The following is a 23,223-nucleotide window of genomic DNA, read 5'->3' on the forward strand; positions in this document are numbered from 1 at the left end:
CCCGCTTGCCGCAACTAGAGAAAGCCCGCACAGAGCAACAAAGACCCAACACAGCCAAAGATAAGTAAAAATAAAATAAATTTATACAAGAAAAAAAAAGTAAAAACAGACTACAAATGCTACTGGGGCAATTGTATTCATCCACACAATGAAAAAGATAATTAGATTCCTACTTGACTCATACTTAAAAATATATTCCAGACAAATGATAGATTTGAATATAAAATGACAAAATGTTTGAACTAAAAAGAAAATACAATGAAAAAATGTTTAAACTAAAAAGAAAATATTGGAAAATATTTTCTGTCCTTAAGATTAGAAAATAATTCCTAAGCAAGATGCCCTCCACTAAAAAGGAAACCCACAAAATGCAAGTTAAAACAATGATAAATTATTTATCTCAAAAGTAGCAGCATCAAAAGTCCCCATTAAATAAAAAATGGCAGAAAATATTTGAACTTTATACAACCGACAAAGGAATATTATCTTGAAAATATAATGAAATGCCACATATTAATAAGAAAAAGACAAATGACCTAATAGAAAAAAGACCAAAATATCTAAACAGAAAATTTTAAAGCAAAATAAGTAGTGAAACATGTACTTGTAGCTATGTAGCTACTGAGTGTTGGGGTATTTTTCACTCATTTACAATTTCCATTCAGTTGTTGGACTGTCTGGGCCCACTAGTCCAGATGAGGATATCTACATGGCAGCTATTCACACCTCAGTGACCACACCTGATTAAAGGCTGTGATGACGTTAGTATACCCAAGTGTCATCTAAATAATCTGTTCAAACATTTTCCACTTACATCTATCAAATGAATTTATAAAATTTTACATTAAAGTATCGGATAAAAAGGATACAATATCACCTTCCTAAACAGAGGGACTGAATTAAACTTAGATTCTCCCATTTTTAGAACAGCAAATGTATTCAGCTCAGAGTGATTGCATGAAGCAAAACTGTCATAAACACATGCAGAGTGCCAGCACTATTAAACTGGTAACACCTTAAAATACCACTTACCTTTATACACCTGACCTAATTGGATTTCAAAATCATAGGGGAAAAGTAAGTGTATTTTAAAGCACCAAATTAATTAATGGTTTAAAATAAATTTTAGGCTATCTACAATAAATGATTTAGAAAGGATGAAGGTACTTCTTCCGCTAATCAAAATATTATATAATATTTTTCTGTAACTTCTTCAAGCCTGAAATAATTTGTAATAGTCTTCCTACAGTTTGAAAGGGCAAATGTCACTGACTTACCAGTACCTTGTCATATCATTGCAAAATGACCTAAAATAACATTTCTAAAGGAAAGCTATGTCTTTCTGATATGAATCAATATTTTTACAAAACTCGTCTAAATAAATAAATATTTTTAAAATTCCTAAATAGATTTTGATGTCATTAAATACCATTTATTGTAATATTGGAAAATTTTATCTGAAAACAAATAAGTGAAATTAAACTAAAAATGCATCATTCCTTCAAAGAATGAAGAAAGCATTAAACATTCTGAAACTGCTTGTGGGTGGTAAGCAACCATCATACAGTGGAGTCCAATTATAAGAACTTACAGGTGATCCTAACATCTTAACATTATGTAAAACACATGCCTTAAGCAACTGAACTATGGTTCTCACATGAACATTTGAAATGCACTGAGATCAAAGAGGAAAATCATGAACTCAAAGAAAGCTTAAAATGTAAAACCAACGTGAAGAACATGGCTGTAAACTCATATACTCACATTTTCAAATGAGTAAACTTAAGTAAAATAAATTTAAGTTAAAGTGGAAGTCATGCTTTAAAGTTTTTAGTAGACATATTTCCTAAATGATGCATAATAACTCCATTTCAGAAAACAAGGAAATCTCTGAACTTCTTCATTTATGAATGAAATAATATGTTATTTTAATACCAAGTTTAAATACATAAGGCTTTTAATTTAAACTCTATAAATAACTGACCCACATATTTTACAACAGGCTCAATGCCTAGTGAAGTTGTAGGTTCAAAAATAAGAGAAAAGCAAACACTAAAAATGAATGATATCATCTATCAATGAGCATGCACATCCCATAAATTTAATATCAGATATACTAATACCTGGTCTTATAAACAATACATAAATAAATATATGACCTTGACTAACAAAATAATGAGATTCTTGTTCTGGACTCTTTAGATGGAATCAAACTAAAGTAGAAGATATAACCTTTTAAAATACTATATAAAGTAATGTGGGCCCTTTTTTAAACTGAGGTATATTATACCTCAGTTTATTTGTTTGTTAACAAATAAAAAGCACAGATATATTTAGTATGTTTAGTTTTAAAAATTGTATACACTGGTGTAACCACCACCCAAAACAAAATATTAAATAAATAGAGAAAATGTCCATCTCCCATGAAATCCCCTTTACCTCCTTCTATTTAATTCCTCTCCTCCCCAACACAGGTAAATGTGGTTGATTTTTTTTAACAAAGCAAACAGAAGTAGACATCTAAATATCTCAATTGGCAATTTATTGAATTGAAATTGTCATTACTAACAAACGTTTGATCTCATTTAGAAGTGTTTTCAGAGCCTGAATAGTGACAAACTTTCATCTTTTAAATGTTTGATTATTGAGAAAAAATTCCAAAGTCATTCATAAATAAGTCTATAAAAAAAGGTAATTACAGAGAAGAAAAAGGAGGTAACATAGTCCAGACACCTAAGTGCCAAGTGCTGGGCTAACCATTTTAGACTAATGCTCTCATTTGCTGTTCACAGCAATCCTGAGAGACAGTTATGATTATCTTTATTTTGGAAATGAGGAAATTGAGATTCAATAATGTTAAGTAATTTGGCCAGGATTCCTCATTTGTAGACCCAGGATTCAAGTTCAGGTCTTTTCCTCCAAAAGAGATGCTCTTGTACTAAACTCCAAGGAGACTCTTTACAGTGGTTAATACTGTTTGGAGGGAAAATGAAGCCTCAGGACTTCCTCTCTTTCTGTCTGTGCTTTCAGTACACTTACCCAGCTGTGTGGTAATGGAAGGCAAGCCAGGCAGCAGCAGAATCTAGGTAGATGGACAAATGCCTGTCCTGGGAAAAGTCAGACCTACCTGAAGCAGTTCATGAAAAACCGGGCTTCTGGGAGCAAACCAAAGCAGCAGGTCCATCTTCCTGAAGCTGACGCGGATCATCCACAGGCAGGACTCTGAAGAGTGCTGGTGAGGGGTTTCACCCCACTATCTCCAGCAACGTGACCAAAGGTATGCAAGTGCTTGTAGATTTCAAGAGAAGCTTCATATTCCTTGGGGAGGTAATTCAAACCAACTCAATAAAGACAAGATGACGACAGCTGACAACCCTGGTCACCCAAGGTGGCCCAGGGAATGGTGACAATGTCAGGTTTTTGTTTCATTTTTTCAATATTTTTCTGCTATGAGGGCACAGTGGGCAGATGGAAGCACATGACAACCATGGGTAATTTCAGCTGGGTGAATCTGTAAAACTATTTCCTTGAGAATGGATAAGCTCGAAGAGCCAGATACATTCCGTCACAAGAGGATGTTCTGCTTTGCAGAATACCTAACAAAATACTCCTAAGTACAACTTTGAAACTTACTATGTTCCTTTCAAAATGTCTGATGTAGGCGGTCAAAGATCAAAAAGGAAATGTCTGTTTGAATGCTTCCTTATTTCTTCCAGTGAGTTTGACCAGATGGTAGGGAAGATAGATGACCAATGCCTTACAGAACATCTGAGCATTTTTGAAAGGATTGTCAATAACCAGGTTTTCAGCAATGTCGCCAAAATTCTCTTCTTAAATGAGACAGACTTGCTTGAGGAGAAAGTGCAAATGTTGAGCCCCAGAGATTATTTCTTAGAATTTGAAGAGGATTCTCATTGCTTAAGAGACATCTAAAGACTCCTGGGGGAATGTTGCTGTTAACAAATGCCAGGACCAACAGCATAAGCTCTTATACCAGCGCCTCACAGTACTATCAACATGGAAACACCTGCCTTATTCTACAGTGATGCACAAAAAACTTGTTATTCTAGTATCTTCTCGTGTTTTTATTTTTTTAAATTTATTTATTTTTGGCTGCATTGGGTCTTTGTTGCTGTGCATGGGCTTTCTCTAGCTGCAGCAATTGGGGACTACTCTTCCTTGCGGTGCGTGGGCTTCTCATGGCAGCGGCTTCTCTTGCTGCGGAGCAAAGGTTCTAGGTGCGTGGGCTTCGGCAGTTGTGGCATGTGGGCTCAGTAGTTGTGGCGCACAGGCTTAGTTGCTCTGCGGCATGTGGGATCTTCCTGGACCAGGGCTCGAACCCGTGTCCCCTGCATTGGCAGATGGATTCTTAACCACTGCACCACCATGTGAGGTGGTAACTCATTGTAGTTTTGAGTTGCATTTCTCTAGAATTAGAAAAATCTTGATTCTATGCTTAACTTCTTGGAAATCTTAGTCCCTCATCTGCAGACTTTGGTTTGTGGCTGAAACCTGCTGAATAACATAATCTGCAAAGTTCAGGCTTTGATCTGTTTCACTATGGCTATGATTTGAGTTAAGTGGTAATCTCCTAGCAGACCTCAAACTAGGTAAATTTCAGGCTTTAAATTTTTCCACTTTTAATACTGAATACTCTGTTGGTGCCAACTACTGGCATCCTTAAATACTGTAGGTATGAGGTTAAGGACACGCAAAACAAGCAAGATTAAGATCTTCCTCTGCCTTACATCTGTTACCTATCTTTATGGTGGCCTCCTACTTTGAAAAAGATACTGGAAAAAAAATTGACCTAAGGAATGACATTCTCTAAGTTTACACAGATTTAGCCTTCATGTTTTTTAAACTGCTTGTACACCCACCTCACCTTGTTTTTGAATTCTGTGGTTTTTGAAGACAATGTTCTCAAGGTTTTGAAGTTTATACAAGTATTTCTGGTATGATGCTAATGAAGGGTTTGCAAGTGGTACCAAAGAGCAAAAGGTACATGAATGCCATATATAATATTCTGATCAAAAGGAAAGAGTGGAAAAGAATTTGCCTTTTTCATATTTAATTATTATGTAATTAATGTGCCATACGTAGAACATTCTGGCCATAACAGCAACTAAAAACTGCAAGCAACTTCATAATAGAATGGTCTAAATAAATACATACTTTCCATAAACATTTTTTAAAAATAAAAAAATCAGATGTCACTATATTTTAATAAAGCTAATTTTCTTAGTGTCATCAACTTCTACATTGGAAGAGATGTAAGGTAATATGTGTTGACCTTGTAATTTTTTTAAATGAGGAAACTAAAGTAGAAGACAGTGAGGAGTTAAAACTGGACATAAAATCCACTCTCTTTATTCCAGGTCTGGGTTCCTCTCCAAGTTTTCTGGGAAAACTCATTCACAGTTTTCAAACATCTTTAGTCTGAATGCTTTTCTCAAGAGTAATCAAATGCAGAAATTTGGTATAAAAACAGATCAAAGCAGAGGTGTTCAGATAGAAGCTGTTGGGGAACCACAAATTCCAGTCTACACCCTCTCCTTCCCCAGTCATATTTCCAGGAATCCCTAAGATTTGGTGGAATACAGTTAGAAAACCATATGCTCTATACCGTATCAACTCATAAAATAAATCTGGAAGACATCCAAGTATTAAAATGTGAAAAAAATGTTAAACATCAATACAAAAGATAGCCAAGTATTAAAATGTGAAAAAAAAGTTAAACATCAATACAAAAGACAACTTACAATTCAATATAACAATCTGAGAACTGTCCCAAGTTAGCTCATGATTATGCACCAAATGAATGAGGCTGAAAATGGGCACCCATAAGAGTTCAGGAAAGGAAGCATCACAGTGTGCTGGGTGTGGTCTGGAGTAATTTACCAAAGAGAGGACTGGGAGGTAGGAGGTAGACGGAGCCCGGGGTGAACAGCTGGAATCTGTCAAGTGGAATAAATTGGAGCTCTGTTTTCCCTAGACACTTCAAGGATAAAGTTAATGGCAGGAGTTGAGGTCTGATGGAATCAAGAGATAAAATGACCACATCTATCACTCCTGAAGTCAAGAAAACCTCCCTGGCTGTACATGCACAGGAAGGCTCCTTGGGGGGGTCAAAAAGGGAGGGGTCGTCACCCTGTAACAGATGGTGTCAACCTCCCATAGGCCTCTGCACTGGAATCCATCTTAAAAAAAGATGTGCACGCATACTGGGGAGGGCCCTAAGACAGGTCAGATGTGGGAAAAGAAGAGAGATAATTGGCCAGAGGAGAACAAAGACCCAGAAGAACCGCCCTTATATGAATGATTTAACTGCCTCTTTACTGCGTTCCTCCTCAATAAGGAGGACGCCCACACCCTTTCTCTCTGGGTGTGTATTCCTGCTTTGCTTCTGTCTAAAGAAACTGCTTCTCTGCGTGCTCTCCCACATGTTGTGTTGTGCTAATAATAATAAACTTTGTACCTGTTTTTACAGTTTTTGCCTCCTTAAGACATTCTTGTTTTTCAATGGGGGCAAGAGCCAGGGCAACTTTGCTTCTAGCCTCTAGCCCCTGGTGGACTACCGGTTAGGATTCCTGGTTTTCATCCAGCCTTGCCAGGTTCAATTCCTGGGCAGGGAACTAAGATCCTGCTTCAAGCCACCACTCACTGCTATCTCCCCAAGATCAACTTCACTCTTAAGATATGTGTGGTATTTAAATAAGAGGAGAGTAGTAGTGAAAGAGGAAGAGGTAAGGGAAGTAGCATCAGCAATAGCACTGGAACAAGAAAGAACAATATAATTTCAGCAAAAGTGAGTAAGTAGACCAACTAAGCTCAAAGGATGGGCTGGGGAAGCTGAAAAAGGTGAAGTTAAAACCAGAAATATATGTTGGGTTAGACTATTTCAAGTTAATGAGTTCTGATTTTATCCTGCAGGCTACAGGGAATTACTGAAGGTTTCTGAATCAAGGTAGCAATATGATCAAAGTGTTTTAGGAATTTTATTGAAACAGTGGTGTAAAGATATTCTAGGAAAGAAGAAATTGGAGAAGAAAGATCAGTTAGGAGGCTATTTGCAGACATCCATGCATGATGACAATCAAAACCAGGTTAAAAGCTGAAAGGACAAATATATATATATATATATATATATATATATATATATATATATATATATATATATATATATATATATATATATGGAAGTAAGATTTGAAAGGACTGAGAAAGTTACCTGTCATTCCAGATATTAAAAAAATAGTCTGGATATTTATCAGAGATCTTGTAAAGAGGATGCATATCTCAGACGATAATTGAACTATATGACCTCTAAGGTTCCTCTCCAGTTCTGAAATTAAAATTCTATGTAATAGACTGAATATGTTGATAAGGGGTGGGCGTGGGTAGGAGCCAAACAAAAATTAAAAATGTAAAGCTTGGTGACTACATAAATGATGGATATCATTTCTAAGGTATCATTGACCATTCCAAAAAAGAAATAAAAAGTAGGCCTTATTCCTTTTAAAACACTGAAATACTTTAAGCCAAAAAATTCAAGTAGCATATTATGGTACATAATCCTCTAGAGTCAAGTGCTTCTAATGATTTAATGACCCACATTTTCCCAGGCTATATACATCAAGGAGATACCTCAGAAGAAAGTGAACTGGGGTTGTTATCAGTGCTGATATAAAATAGAGCAAAATCATTTAACATTTGGTCCTTTCAACCAGCCACACAGGCACTCAACAGTAGGCAAATTACCCTGAGTTTGAATGAGAACAACATAGATACTTTATAGTTCGGACCTTTCATATTTATATTTTTTTCATTAGTTCATTGGTCTCCTGAGGACAGCATTGTATTGTTTCATTTTCTTTGTAATTCTGCATAGCACTTAATCTACACATTCTATGCAAAAGAAGAGTGACTAATTCATGTTCAATTTTAGTTCACTATTATCTCTATATCTTTTTTCACTTATTAAACTTATAGTGTGTCATTCTCATTTTCTACATTTATAGCTTATTATTATTCTGAAGGGTACTTCCCGGAATGTGCCCCCAATTAAATTTACTATCAAATTTTCTCATCTCTTTTTCAATTTATAAAAGTGCTTTGAATTCTACATTTAGCCTGAAGTATTCCCAGTGTGATCTACAAGTACCATCATACTTCCTATGCTGACAAGTTATAATCAGCAAATTTCATCGTCAGGTTCTTAATTCCTTTATCTAAATTGGATCATACAATTTTTATATATCAGTTATTTGTGAGAAATTCTTTTCCATGTTTACAAAGACTTCAACAACAGTATCTCACTTTATATCCCAGAAATATGTAAAGGAAAAATTATTCCTGGGATTTGCCAAACACCTGGGATTGTGATACCAAGACCTTGCCCAACACTACTTAAGAAATGCCAGTTATCTCATCAGAAGGAAAACTGTAGGGTAATACAACACTGAACTGATCCACGGAACAGAGTACTGGAGCTATGTTCCTGAAGACCTTTCAAGAAATAATAGATCAGGATAGACAATTATCTGCTCTGGGTTATTTAGACATCCATCTGTCATAATTTAAAAGACATATATCAAGGTTTCTGACATAATTCTAGCTCATTAAAACTTTCTGAAGAATAAAATCTGCAGAATACCAATAAATGGTAGAGTAATTCCACCTTTCTTTAGATTTCAGGTGCAAATGATAGCTGTGAAAACCCCTGAAGTTCTGTCCTTAATTATAAACAGCAACATCATTAACACATGTGAATTTAAATTTATCTATCACTTGAACGTCCTGGTTTAACACATTTACAAGTCAAGATACAGAATAAATTCTCTAAGTATTACAAGGCAATGCTGTTATAATGTGAGGATTGTACATAATGATGCCAATTTACTGGGTTGAAGAGGACATTACTGCAATTTAACCAGTCATTATAAACCATGGTCTCATTTTAGTTCAGCTGTGTTAATTTAGAAAGTAATAAAATGTGTTTTTAGAATTTATGGCCTGGTTATCTCCACAATAAATATCAACACATTCAATTCCAAAAGGGCTTTGGCATGAGAAGTAATTATAATGTTTTATTTGTACCTTAATACATTTTTTAAAAGTCTCAGTCTACATATGTTGCTTAAGTCTAGCTGACACTGAATTTAAATTTGCCAAAGAAGTTATTAAATAGGAACACGGAGTTTCCAATGCAGACACAACCATTAAGTGACTGGTGATTATATTTGTGACAGTGGTATCAAGTCCTCCATTAATTCCTGGATGGTTTAATGTTTTAAGACCTAATAGATTCCTAGAAGCACATATGGGATAGGACATCAAAAATTAGGTGGAAAATAAAGCAGTGAAGAACAAAAGAAATGCACTTAGAATTCCTTTATAAATCCTTCAGTCCTTCTCAAGACAAAGAATCAAGTTCAAATTCTTTAGTATAGCATGCCTTCATGATCTGACGCCTCTTTGCATTTGCTCTCTCCTACCTTTTCAATCCCCAGTACGCTCACCTACCAAACCATTTCCCCTACATTCACATGTATTTTTGCCCCATGACTCTCCCGGCAGCCTCCTGCTCATTCTTCCACCCAGCTAAAATGGACTCTTTAGCCTCTCCCTGAGAGTACAGCTATTTCCAGAAGGGCTCCCATAATGCCCCATACAGAAACCTGTCACCATACCTAATGCAACCATGGTAACCATTTACTGTTTGCTTTCTCTTCTAGATGGTGAAATAAGCACTAATTTTGCTTCTCTGTATAATTACCAAGATATAGTTAGTACTTACTTTTTAAATGAATGAATGAATGATTTAATGAACTTAAAAATTAAAAATGTCAATATGTCACACTTCCATATATAATGGGTTCAACATTTACTAAATAAATGAACAAATATTTACTTAGCACTTATGATATGCCAGACATTATACTAAGTGAAGAACAAAGAAGAATACAATAAAAACATGACTATGAAGACTCTTACATTTATCAGATGAGATAAAAATTTATCATCCTACTATATGTAAATGGTATAAGAAGCATTACATGATGTCTGAAAAAAAGATCTGGTGTCCTCCTCAGGTCAGTGTCTTTAATGCCTACCTTCTGCCCCATCAAGTCTGCAGGAATCTTCTAAGAACAGTCCAGTCTTCTCTGGTTTAGTGATTTTTTTTCAGGTACCATCTCTCTCCTCAATTTTAAACCATTTGTTCCGTTTTGATTGGAGCCTCCAGTTTGCACCATCCCTCAAAGCCTAACCATCTGGAGTTGATGAGTCATTGCCTGATTTTGGCTTCTTCCCAGGATGCTGTATTGTAAAACACATCCCTTGGCTCCAGCTTCTGTGGCCTCCCCATAAGCAATGGCCACCTGACCTCAGACTGCAATTCCAAGGAATTCATCTAACAACTCTGCCTCTACTTGACTGGGAAGGGGGCTCGCGGGACTCATCAAGCCAGAATAAAGAGGAAAGATTAATGCATTCTGACTAGGATGAAAAGTGAAGACTATACAGGGGCAACAACATTTGAATTGGCCCTTACCTGTTGAGGCAGGTGGAAAAAATAAGAGGCAGAAGGTAGAGGTGACTTCCTGCTTGAGTAATGGTATAAAACGTAAAACTGAAAGGCCTCTTCAGGTAAAGTCAAGCAGACTTGCCTGCATTGGTCACACTCAATCACATATCCAGTAAATGTGGAAACATTAAAATGTTGTAAAAGCCTTAGGAGTGCCAGATTAAGGTCTATAAGAAATTCAAGGAAAATTCCATCTTTTAGAGATAAAAGATGAAATACATTTGGGAAAGAGAATGCATTACAAGTGATAACACTGTAAGAAAAAAGGAGCAGCACGACTTTATGAAATTGGCCTCATGCAATCTGAAGGCTATTTGAGTTGTCAATGTAGCTTAGTCAAATAAATTTCCTTCTTCCAATTCAGCTTTCTTGTCTACAAAATGAGTAATTTTCTTTCTAAATTCTAGTTTAAAAATTAGCTATTATATTGAATTTGGTAGGTATTTTCTATGTGTTTATCCAAATGTTTGTTCAGTATAGTATCTTCTTTTTATTTAAATTCTTGTCAATGTTGAGCATTTGACATTTTATTATGTTTCATTGATTAAAGCAAATCATAAATATGCTATTTCTGTTTTTAACGTATCATTTTAGTAAGAACTTTAAGTACAGGAGAAATTCTAATGGCAAGAAATTAAAGTAGGATTCAATTGCCAAATACAACGTAACTTAAAAGTATTTCATTTCATCACAATGGACAGGTATGAATTGTACACTGAGTACCAAACTAAGGAAAAGAAAATAATACTAGGACTGGATTTCCATTTTTCCTTCAGTTCTTCCAATTACATTTTCTCATCATTTTATGCAAAATATTACATTTTCTTTCATCCAAATAATCGTAACTATCTCATATGACTGTCTGCCTATCTATGTGCACAGCCAACATCAAGAAAGTAAAATGAAAGAAATCAGTTAAGTGTGTCAGCATTTCATCTTTTGGGTCTTTGCATATCAAGATACATCTTCAATATGCAGATTTAGCTTTGATGAAAATAAAAGTGGAGAACCACTTTGGTTGGCAACCTTATAAAAATTTCCATTTTTCTCCTAATGAATGAAATTATTCTTCATGGGAAAGAATGTTTTCCCGAGAATTATACATTTGGACCTGAATACAGAAAAGATAGCTCTTCACTTACATTCTTCTTTTTTCCTTGCAACATGGGAAAGGTCTTTTCAAGGGGGGAAACAGTCAGAAGGCACAACTCGTATTAGATTATCAGGAATTAACTGTGGCAATTTTTTTAATGAAATACTTTGAAAGCTGGTGGCAAGCATTTACTGGGTTGGTTTGAAGACCACACTCATACAATAGGCCCCCAATAAATGCTGTTTCAATAAATGTCTAATAGATTTCTCCTACTTGATTCCTCTGCATCATCTTGTACTGTTGACCACAAACTTCCTGATATGTTCTTCTCATGGCATATCATGTTCCTGGTTCTCTGCCTACCTCTCTGGATGCTACTCATTTTGTCTTCTTGGGCTCTATTTATGGAACAAATGTCAACAACCCTCAGGGCTCAACCCTCAGTCCTCTAGTCTTCTCTTTATATTTTTCCTGGAAAATCTCCCTAACTATGGCTTCAACAGCCATTTATGCTTTGATAAACTTAAACCCTATTATCCTCAACATGGACCTCTCCCCTGAGTTCTAGATTCCTATCTCCAACAACCTACTGGATATTTCTTCTTGACGGCCTTCAGGTACTTCACATGAAACAAACTCCTAGTTGAACTCATTGTGTTTCAGAAAAAGTATTTGTCTCTCCTCACACATGATTCCATTAACTGCACAAAAAGAACCTGAGGATGGTGCTGCACTCGGCCTTTCCCTCACTAATTACATCAATCAAGCACCAAGTCCCATGGATTCTACCTCCTTAATATTGCTTACATTAGTCCATGATTTTGCAATCTACTAACAATATCTTAAATTGGGCCATCATTATCTCTTATTGGATCAGCTTTCTAAGTCCTCTCCCTGCCTCCAGACATGCCCCCACAACCAGACCACCATGATCCTAGTCTGAACTCTAGCTGTCTTTAAATTAAGATGTAAATCTGATCAGGTTATTTCCCCACTTAAACCCTTGTTCTCTCCCACTGCCCACAAGATAAAGGTTTACATTTTAGTATGATGTGCCAGGTCCTTTATGATCACTATAAGCCCCTGCCTATATGGAGTTTACTATTTTAGTGGGAGAAGCAGAAGATAAAAAATAAAATAAAATACTGCTTGATTAAAACAGCTCAACTGAAATAAATACTTGAAGAGATGTCAGGACTTAAAAACTATTAGCTGTTAACATCACTAGCATGATGATTGAACTCCAGAGCAAAAGAGAAAAAAAAATTTAGGATATGTTCTAAGGAACAGAGAAGTATTGAGAGGCCATTCTTTCTACTCTTTGCCCCACATATTAAATTTAATTTAAGCACACTTGTGAAAAAAGTGTGAGCTCACCATTTAAAAAAAAACTTTAATGTGCAATACAAAGGTGTTATAAATTACACTAATGTGATAGGGTATGAATCAATTTCACTTTTGTCCCACAAAAATCAATGCAAATGTGTATGGTCTGCAGGGTAGGATTTCTAAAATAAACTAAGAATGTGTAAACTCCTCCATTTAAAAAGAAAATTCAATCATCTTCACCTCTCTCAGCTTAAAATATTCTGTCTCCCTCCTTAAGGAACCTCTGTTAAAACGTGTCAGCTAGCAGTGACTTTTGTTAGTTCACCTTTTGTCTCGAAAAGGTTATCTTCCACTAACATGTATGTTACATTATGGAATATCTAGTTGCACACAGTAAAGACCTGAGTTTGCCGTTGGCATTCATCTAAACAAACAGCTGAATCTTCAAAATTACATAATAAAAACTCTGAAATGAAATTTAATAGGATATTTTTTACAACATCAGTTCAAAATGCATTTTTTATCACCTCCCTGTAACAGGGTAGCTGCATTCCTACTTAGAGTGATGGTGAATGTGGGCAACATATACATAAATCTACACGTGGCAGAGCCAAAATGGGCTGGAAGGAAAAGAATGCTTCTTGCACCATCCCCACAGGTGCACTCTGGTCAGACCTGCTCCAGGAATGCCTCCTGGAGATGGCCTCCACTATTATAATGGGAAACAGCACCACATGCTCTATGTCAACAAAGACTGGAAAGCAGGAGCAGAAACATACCATTCAATCTTGCCTTCAATTGTATCTGATATGATGACTCTGAATGACCAGTGTATAATTTAGCAAATCATGCTGTTTCCAAATTAATGAAAAGTAAATAAATGTTGCACCAGTATACTTGGTGAGTGTGACAGAGCATAATTATGAGTTGGTTTAAAGAACAACATGTGATTCAAAGGCCTGCCCACCTTTAGAACAGGATTTTAAAATGAAATTTATAAATTATATGTGGAAATAACTATTTTCATAATTAGTTCCAAATTTTATAGGTCTATTTTCCTCATAGAGTAAAATAAGACTATTTTGACCAAATAAGGACCCCATTCCATCCTTACTCCTGCATTTATAAACCACCATCCACTGGAAAACAGCAATGATGTTGAGAGAAAGGGATGCAATTTGAGCTGTGTAATTACACCTTTCACTACACAATGAATTTGAAACAAAACCAATTAATTGTAGTGTAGGGTCTGGATGGTTATATATACAACTTTTTTTTTTAATCTATTTTTGCTATAAAGAGACAAAGGATATGTTATTACCTAGAGCCTGATTGGGGGGGGGGGGGGGAATCAATCCAGACCAAACAACTCTGAATCCCATCATAAATTATATGAGAATAATTAATACATTTTTCATACAAATACATGTACACACACTAAATGACATACACTCGGAAGAGAAAACAACATTGAAAGAAGGAAAGAATATACAGATCCTATTATTAGATGAGATTTTTTTCCAAATGTATAACAAAACAATGTCTGCAAAATATGATGAATCACATACCTGATCATATCAGCTGGATTTGCACTTCACCCATCACATTCAATGTACTATATCATGAATAAACACATTCTTGGCATGTGAGTGCATATGTTGTTTGCATATTTTTATTACTCATATTCATATCTTAGAAAACAGCAATGTCTTAGAAAGTAAGTTCATTAGTATTCTTGTTCTCCCTTTCTCTCTCTGTCACACACAGATACATCACAATTTTAGTATCAAACAAGGACTCTGCCTTTTTAACATCTAACTCCAATTTATCTACATTTATTCTTTCAGATTAATAAAAAGGAAAGTGATATAATGCTGCTTGTTTCACATATGCATAACTGCATGAGTACAGCTAAACAAAATATGGATATATTACATGTATATAATATATCCAAAGCTTCTCTTTTCATGCTACACAGGTTTCCAAAAGGAAACCCATAAATGTTAAGTTTAAAATTACTTTATAATCCAATCAGCAACAAATAATATTCAAATTATAGACCTGAATTGCTGAATAATATTTTATTTTTTCTAGAATTTCTACAACCACAGCCATCAATTTCTTTTCAGACTTGTAGTCTCCATCTAGGCACTTTTCCTCTGTCTCTGTTCAGAAAAATTAAGGGCTGCAAAGTCCTATCAAGTTTTCAGCCAGGGAGACTAAAAATATCAACTTTCAGCCAAGGTGACTAAGAACAGAAACTAGCAAATGATTCTGCCTAATTATATTATTAAAAAACACAAACTTTAAATTGGCAGTCATAAGTTTTACGGTATTTAATATTAAAAGGTAGTATTATTTCAAAACTTACTATAAAGCTGCTATAATCAAAACAATACAGCACTGACATAAAGATAGACATACTGATAAATTGATTAGAATTGAGAGTTGAGAAATAAGCCTTACATTTATGGTCAATTAACTTTTGAAGACAAAAAGTACTGAAACAATTGGATATCCACATGCAAAAGAATGCAGGTAGACTCCTATCTCACACCATATAGAAAAATTAACTAAAAATAGATCAAAGATGTAAATATAAAAATTAAAACTATGAAACTCTTTAGAAGGAAACACAACTGTGAATCTTTGTGATTTTGGATTAGGCAATTATTTTTTGGAAACAACAGCAAAAGGGCAAGCAATCCCTCCCAGAAAAGAGATAAATTTGACCTCATCAATATTAAAACCTTTTGTGCTTCAAAAGACACCATCAAAAAGTGAAAAGATGGCGGGGGGGATCGATCAAGATGGTAGAGTAGGAAGAAGTGAACTTACCTCCCCCAACAAACACATCAAACATCCATCTACATATGGAACAATTCTCATTGAAACTGGAAACTAAGAAAGACTCCTGTACAAACAAGGCTGTAAGGAAGAGCTACACAGAATCGAGTAGGAAGGGAAGAGAAGTGATCAGGTCAGGACCTGTGCCCCTGGGAGGGGACTCAGAGGGAAGGGGTGAAGATCTGCCATGAGGAGTAAGCTTTTCAAACCATGTCTCAGGCAGCCCAGTCCTGGAATCTGACACAGGGAAGACAAGCTCACTTGGCTGGTTGGAGAGCCGGTGGAACTCACAGAAGGGCCGTGGGAATCCTGGACTCCACTTGTGAGAAGCATGTGAGCGCTGGCTTACTCCCAAGGTGGGGCAGAGGGCTGATTGAGGACTGCTCCAGTGGCTGCCCAGTTTCCTGTGACCACCCCAGTACGTGCCCCAGCCTGAACCAAGTGAATGCTCCAGCCACGCTTACTTCACCTCACAGCTCTGCACTGGAGCGAGGACTGCCAGGACCTGGGAGACAGCTCACTAAGCGGATACAGAGACAACTAGGACCCTGGGTGGCGTCTGATGGGACCATGGCATGGTGGGGGTTGCCACTGCTGATGCTTACACAGGCAGCACATCAGGGGTGGTCCCAATCTGTGACAGCAGCCGGACTGCCACAGCCTGTGTACTGATACATGCCGAGAGCCCATGTAGCCACGTGGGCCCCACCTGCCCTGCCTCATGGCTCCACAACTGAGCACGGTTGGCAGAGGCTACAGGGGCTGTGAGGGGCAAAGGAGACTCAGATGCAGCAGGGATGGTACACTGGAGACAGACCAGACCTCTGTCTTCAGCTGGCACACTACAGCTCAAAACCTGTCACGAGCCGAGAGCCTGCATGGGCCCCTCCTGCTCCATCACTGGCCCCCTCTGGGGAGAGGGTGCCTGTGCTGGGAGAGAGGAGAGCACATGCTTAAAGAAAACAGCCAGCTCAAACCTGAGCCATAAGACTGCTGTTCCATCAACTTGGGATGTGACCCTGCCCCTGATAGGGCAGTAACAGTCACTGAGCAGAGGGGAAGCCCCACCCCATACAGAGCTCCAGCCCTAGCCACTCCATCTCCAGCCCCACCAAGGTGATAGCTGACAATATACCCTAAGGAAGGACATGACTTCTGTTCACATCAAATCCAGCTTTTCCACCAAAGGCACTGGGCTCATGCAGACTGTTTACGAACACTTCCACATAAAGACTCCCCTTTAATACTGTTATAGGTAACTGCTCCACCTGTCTTCACAGAGACAGAAAAAGTTAAGTGAAATGAAAAGACAGAGGAACTACAGAGGAACTACTCTCAACCGAAACAGCAAGAGAAAACCCCTGAAAATTTAAATGATGAAACAGAAATAAGCAACTTACCAGATAAAGAATTCAAAGTGTTAGTATTAAGAATGTTAACTGAATTAGGGAAAAGAATAGATGAACACAGTGACAATTCTAACAAGGGACTAGAACATATTTTAAAAAACAGTCAGAACTGAAGAATACAATAATTGAAATGAAAAACTGTACAAGGAATGAATAGCAGACTAAGTGATAGAGAAGAACACATAAGTGATCTGGAAGATAGAATAATGGAAGTTATCCAATCAGATCATCAAAAAGAAAAACATGAAAAACATGAAAAAAAAAGGAGATTTCTGGGATAACAAGCATACCAATATTCACATTATAGGGGTCTCAGAAAAAGAGAGAGAGAAGGGAGTTGAAAAAGTATTTGATGAAATCCTAGCTGAAGACTTCCCAAATCTGAAGAAGGAAACACATATCTAGGTACAAAAAGCACAGAAGGTCCCAAACAAGATGAACCCAAGCTGATTCACACCAGACATATCACAATTAAAATGGCAAAAGTTGAAGAGAGAATTCTAAAGGCAGAAAGAAAAAGCAGAGTCATATACAAGGGAACCCCCATAAGGCTATCTGCTGATTTCTCTGCAGAAACTTTGCAGGCTAGAAGGGAGTAGCATGATATATTCAAAGTACTGAAAAGGAAAAACCTGCAACCTAGGATACTCTACCCAGCAAGGTTATCATTCAGAATTGAAGGAGAGATAAAGAACTTCTCAGACAAGCAAAAATGAAGAGAGTTCAATACTAAACCTACCCTGAAAGAAATATTAAAGGATCTTCTCTAAGTGAAAAGGCTATAACAAGAAGTATCTACAGGAAAGGAAAAATCCCACTAGGAAAGGCAAATATATAGTAAGGGCTAAGGATCAACCACTTAAATAAGCTAGTACAAAGCTTAAAAGATAAAAAAAAATTGTCTACAATAAACAGTGAAGGGATAAACATAAAGATGTAAAATATGACATCAAAAACACAAAATGTGGGTGAGGAGAGTAAAAAAGGTAGATATTTTAGAGTATGTTTGAATTAAATGACTACCAGTTTAAAGCAAGTAGATATAGTTATAGTCAACATATATAAACCCCATGGTAACCGCAAATTAAGAACCTATAATAGACACCCAAAAACTAGAGAGAAAAGAACAAATGTATACCACTAAAAAAAATCATCAAAGCACAAAGGAAGAGACTAAAAGATGAAGAAAAAACAGAGAAGAACTACAAAAACAACCAGAAAACAAGAAACAAAATGGCAGTAAATACAAACATATCAATAATCACTTTAAATGTCAATGGACTAAATGTTCTAATCAAAAGAGCATTTACGGTGGCGGTGGCTGACTGGATAAAAAAAAAACAAGACCCATTTATATGCTGCTTACAAGAGTCTCACTTCAGAGCTAAATACACACACAAACTGAAAGTGAGGGGATGGAAAAATATATCTCATGCAAACAGAAATGACAAGAAATTGTAGGTAGCAACAGTCATGTCAGACAAAATAGACCTTCCTTTCTTTGTGGAATTAAAAATGGACAAAGGATTTGAACAGAACTGACTCAAAGAAGAGATACAATAGCTAATAAGTACAGGAAAAGATGCTTGACATCATTATTGAGTAGGGAAATGCAAATGAAAACCAAAATGAGATACCTCTTCACACCCACTAGGATAGCTATAATCACAAAGATGGAAAGTTAAGTGTCAGCAAGGATGTGGAGAAATTGTAACCTTCATACACTGATGGAGGGAATGTAAAATAGTACACTCATTTTAGAAAATAGTTTGGAAGTTGCTCAAAAAGTTAAACACAGAATTACCATATGACCAAAATTCCACTCCTAAGTATATACCCAAGAGAAACAAAAGCATATCTTCACACACACACACAAAAAAAAACTTGTACTCTAATGTTCGTTGTAGCATTATTCATAATAACCCCAAAATGGAAACGACCCAAATGTCCAACAACTAAAAAATGGATAAATAAAATGTGGTGTACCTATATAGTGGAATATTATTCACCATAAATATAAATGAAGTGCAGATAAATGCTATAACATGGATAAGCCTGGAAAACAGTATGGTAAGGAAAAGAAGCCAGACACAAAAGGTCACATACTGTATGACTCCATTTACACAAAATGTCTGGAATAGACAAATCTGTAGAAACACTGTGTAGATAGTGGGGCTGAATAGAGGGGGAGATGGACGGTGATTGTTAATGAGTATGGAGTCTCTTTTAGGGGTTAGAAAAATGTTCTGGAATTAGATAGTGGTGATGGTTCTATAACTTTGTAAATATTCTAAAAATTGTTCTACTGTACACCTTAAAGGGCAAATTTTATGGTATGCTATTTATATCTCAAAAAATGAGAAAAAGCAATATTAAAATGTTAAAATTGGGGAAAAGATACAAGGAGATGAAATCTGGGATCCTTCTTCTCCATGAATGTCCAGCCCTGAGATTGAATAAATAGCTCATCATGAGCATGTCCTGGTTAAGGCACTTCTGGGATATAGTCACAACTCAGCATCTGTCTGTGGCTCTTAAGATCATTTTCTGCTTACCTATTCTTTTTCTACCATATTCACACTTTATTGTCTGGAATTGAGAGGCTTAAGAGATATGCCTTTTCTAGGAAAAGGCGTTTCTTTTGCCTTTCCAATATCCATCCTCTTTTTCTCCTTAATAGCAAGAGTATGAAGAGACAAAGTCACATCATTATCCATCCAACCACCCACACTTGCCACATTCTCCAATTGTTTTTTCCTACCCGTAGAAGCCAGCAACCTGAATGAAAGCCAATTTCAATGACATTTTTACAGTTATGCAACACTCAGATTCTTCCAAGCCTATTTCTATATTTTAAAAGTGTGTGAACATTTTCACCCTGAACATTCACAGACAGGGCCTCCCCTCTTTCTTTTCCATAAACACCAACCTGCTGATAGAGCTGCTACACTCAACTTCTCCTGGTCTCAGAAGACAGACTTCTACCTTGTATTGTCTTCTTCCATCTCCATTTCTCTGAAATTCTAACCTCAGAGGTTGCTAACGACCTCCTAATTGCCAAAACCGGTAGATTTTCTCAAGTTCTGATACAAATTTACTTCTCTGAAGCAATTATTGCTGTTTAAAAAACCAGTTTCTCCAAGTTGTCATTTTCTCTTTCAGGTAAGTGAAAAAAATCTCTAGCTGATCTTTCTTCACTATTTTGTCACTATGGCACAAAGATTTTTTTGGAGTCGTGTGTCAAGTGCTGGCGTCATCAAAACATATACACCACACATTCACTAGTTGTTTGATCACAGGAAAATGAAATTCTCTGAGTCCTAATTTTTTTTTTCCTGTAAACTGGGGATCTCCCAGGGTTTTTGTAAGGATGATGTTAGATACTGTATGTAAATTTCTTAGCAGCAGCCTGCTACATAAATGGTAGTTTTATAATGGTAAGTAGTATTTACATTTTCATTACCATCATAATCACTATTATTATACACTTTTATAAGAATCAGCTTTAAACTCTTAATCCCCAGTTCTGTGCTGTCCTCTCTTCCAAGCAACCCTGGAACCCTCTTCTGGACGGAGATCCTGGATGTCCTCCTAGCTCCTCCCACTCTCTCCGTCTATCCAAAGCACAATTAACATCGCTGTCAACAACCATGAAACACCACTGCTTCACTGATGATATCACCAGCCTCCTAGCATCAGGATTGAAAGCCTGATGTCAGTTTTGATTCTTTCCTACCATTAGGAAAGAATTTGTTCGCAAGTTTACTCAAGGATATCTCTGTAACATTTTCTGAGTACAACCCCTGTCCTCCATTTCCACAGGAAAATGAAGCCAGGCCCTCATTATATCTCATTTATAAGTGGTTCCCAGACCTGGCAAAATATCACAATCAAATCCAGATCCTTGGCACCCCACACCTACCAAATCATAATCTCCAAAGAGTAAAGCTTAGAAGTCAATCAGGTCAAAAAATTTCCAGGTGATTAGCATAAATTGCCAGATGTAGAAGTTTAGTGGTATACACTGGGGAAACAACCTCTGACTGTGTAACTCTGGTATCAGCTCTTTCCAATGTTTCTTCTTACCTAATGATGTCAGCTCTTATTTTTCCCAAATTTCACCTTCCCAAAGTACTAGCCTAAAATATGTTCTATCTCTCCACTACCTGTAAAGTTGCATCTTGATTATTCAACATTCATTCATCAACATCTGTTTTAGCACCTCCAATAATAGATGCTGAGTATATGAAAATCAAAGATTAAAGATTTGATGAACTGACAATCTAAAGATAGCAAGACAGAGGCAGAAGGATAGGGGTGTAAGGACAAAAAAAGAGAGAGAGTGAGAAAGAGAGAGAAAGTATATAGGCATCTATTCAATACCCATAACATGCTAAACAAAGAACCTACAGTTGCAACTAATTTTCTCCTTAGCTTGGCATTCAAAGACTTCACTGTCAGGCTTCAACCTTATTTACCACCATTACCCAAGCTCCAATCAAAATGAAGAGTTCCCACAGTTTCCACAAAAACTGCATATAAATTTTGGCTTACAGTTTGTTCTTTGGCTAGAACATCTCCCTACACTAGTCGATTTCATCTTTCATGTCCTAGCTAAGCCCTTGTTAATTCCCCAAACAGGAAATTAGTTCTTCCTGTTATTCCAAGCTTCTAAAGCTCTATGTGGTACTGAATACCTTCTACACTATATAATAGATATTTTATATTTATTATCTTTCCTATTACAACAAAAGGCCCTCTAGGGCAAGACTCATAATGGGTCTTTCATTAAACCCTCACAGCACCTACTGTAAACCATAAATACATGTTTAATTAATGAACATAGATAGATACATAACTAATACTTTCATAAAATCTGAATTCTATTATCTATTAGGAGCTTTATTAGAAGAAGAAAAGTTCACTAAAATGACATTATCAATATAAAATGATAGTTGATTAAGTTACAGTTAATAATGGGATATGGGTATAATCATTTTTTCATCATTAGATGGCTGGATCAATCTGCATAGTAGTGCCACGTTTAGCAGTGAGTTAGTAACAATTATGTGCATGTTTAATTGCAAACTAAGCTTTGAGTAAGAAACTACCTAAACACACCAAGAATATTATCTAAATTTCTTGAGAAAAACCTGTACAGAACTAGAATATGCTAATAACTATATTCTGGTCTGAAATGTAAGACTGTCTCTGTATGAATATTTATATGTGTGTATATCTAGATATGTGTAAACACTCTGGAGCTTCTGTGCAATGATGTCAATTGAGCTTCATACTTAAAAACAAAGCAAAACAAATCAAGCCTAAGCCTCACCAGGAAAATCCTATGCACAGCTAAACAGATAATTCTACTGAACCAGAAGTTCTCACTTAATTAGGTTTACACTGCAGTAGTACGCTTACAAAATAAGAGGTAGGAGACCTAAAAAGTGAATTACATTTAATTTTCAAATGTGCATTGCTACTAGCTACTCTAAGACCTCTCTCCTGGATATTGACTTAAATTCAAACATTGAAAGCTCACCCAACACATTCTGTCTCCAGTTTCTGAAACAAAGGGCTTCTCACTGACAATCACCAAGGACAATACATGCCAAGAAAATAAATGCATTACATCAAAATTAAGAGGGATACCTGAGGCCCTGAACTCTCCCGACAGGCAAAAGTTTTAGGTTATGAAGAAAAGTAATCTCAAGGATAACTAAGTCATCATTTAAATTCATTTCTAGGGTTACTATAAGCATAATAAACATAAGTTACAAGGAAAAATGAATTTAAATTTCAGCAGCACCAGCGATGCACCAGCGATTTAGATCAGATATGAGAAAGAGTTTCCTGACTATGACTGCTCTTAGGTTCTGGAATACTCTGCCAAAGAGGCTTTAGAGTTCCCCTCTCTGAAGACCTTTAAGAATCAGACTGCATCTATGTAAGGA

General features: G+C 36.4%; 1 protein-coding gene and 1 pseudogene across 3 annotated transcripts in view; one reads left to right on the plus strand and one right to left on the minus strand.

Moving 5' to 3' along the window:
- CTNNA2 (catenin alpha 2) overlaps window positions 1-23,223 on the minus strand; it is a 1,194,816-nt gene that overhangs the window by 1,130,538 nt on the left and 41,055 nt on the right. The window lies entirely within an intron of this gene.
- Window positions 1,158-6,505, plus strand: LOC132377328 (guanine nucleotide-binding protein subunit alpha-13-like; annotated as a pseudogene).

This window comes from Balaenoptera ricei, chromosome 13 (assembly GCF_028023285.1).
Source record: "Balaenoptera ricei isolate mBalRic1 chromosome 13, mBalRic1.hap2, whole genome shotgun sequence".
Taxonomy (NCBI): Eukaryota; Metazoa; Chordata; class Mammalia; order Artiodactyla; family Balaenopteridae; genus Balaenoptera; species Balaenoptera ricei.